The sequence below is a fragment of the Propithecus coquereli genome, unplaced genomic scaffold (assembly GCF_000956105.1).
Source record: "Propithecus coquereli isolate 6110/MARCELLA unplaced genomic scaffold, Pcoq_1.0 Scaffold136, whole genome shotgun sequence".
Taxonomy (NCBI): Eukaryota; Metazoa; Chordata; class Mammalia; order Primates; family Indriidae; genus Propithecus; species Propithecus coquereli.
This window is the reverse complement of record NW_012137858.1, coordinates 83251-84784: the sequence shown is the minus strand read 5'-3', so window position 1 is coordinate 84784 and position 1534 is coordinate 83251.

Below are 1534 nucleotides of genomic sequence, written 5' to 3'. Positions count from 1 at the left end.
AAACATTTGTACCCCCATATATGCTGAAATAAAAAATAAATAAATAAAACTCTTCCTGTAAAAAAAAAAAAGAAGATATATAAGCAGCCAACAGACATGAAAAAATGTTCAACATCATTAATCATAAAACAAATGCAAATTAAAACCACAATGAGATACCATCTCATACCAGTCAGAAGGGCTATTTTTGAAAAGTCGAAAAAGCAACAAATGTTGGCAAGAATGCAGAGAGAAGGGAATGCTTATACACTGTTGCTGGGAATATAAATTAGTACAACTTCTATGGAAAACACTGTGGAGATTTGTCAAAGGACTAAAAATAGAACCATTTGATCCAGCAATCCTACTACTGACTATCAACCCAAAGGAAAAGAAATCATTGTATAAAAAAGACATTAGCACTCATATGTTCATTGCAGCATTATTCACAACAGCAAAGTCATAGAATCAACTTAAATATCCATCAACAGAGGATTAGATAAAATGTGGTATATATATATGTGTGTGTGTGTATATATATATATATGTACACACACACACACACACCATGGAATACTACTTAGCCAAAAAAAAGAATGAAACCATGTCTTTTACAGCATTATGCATGAAAATGGAGCCCATTATCTGAAGTGAAATAACTCAGAAACAAAAAGTCAAATATTACATTCTCATTTATAAGCAGTAGCTCATCAATGTGTACATTGAAGACTCCAAAAGGTGGGAGGGTGGCAGGGGGTGAAGAATGAGAAATTACCTATTGGGTACAATGTACATTATTTGAGTGATGGTTACATCAAAAGCCCAGATTTCATCACTACACAATATATCTATGTAACAAAACTGCAATTATGCCCACTAAATCTATTTTAAAAAATTAAAACACTGAGAAACCATTTTTCTCGCAGCAGATTGCTAAAATCCAGCAGTTACTAAGAAAAAAACAAAACTATTTATTTACATTCTTTCCAAGAGTTAATATGTTTAGAATTTATTTTTGTCAATTGATAGTTATAAAATAGTGTCTTATTTTGGTCCTTATTATCATTTTTCTAATTACTTTTGAGTTTGAGCCTTTTTTCTTATTTTTATTAGCCATACATATTTTCTCTTTACTGAAATGACTGATAATAGCTTTTGGCTATTTTTATTCTTTTCCTTATTGATTTATAAGCATTCATTATAACACTAAAACTTTGTAGGTTATAGCTGTTGAAAAATCTCCTCCCACTTTCTAGCTTATATTTCTTCCCTCTATTTCAAGCATTTCTGCTTAATTCTTAGCTTTAAAATATTCAGATTTATCAATCCTTTAAGTTAGTACTTTCTGTATATGGTTTAAGAAATCTTTCCAAATCAAAAAATATCATATATTTTCTTGTGTTTTAATATTTTTCTTTTGACATTTAAGTAGAGTGACTGCATAAAATGCAGGACACTCAGTTATATTTGGATTAAGTGTGACTGAATAAAATACAGGATACCAGTTATATTTGATTTCAGATAAACAATAAATAGTTTTTTAATATAATTATGC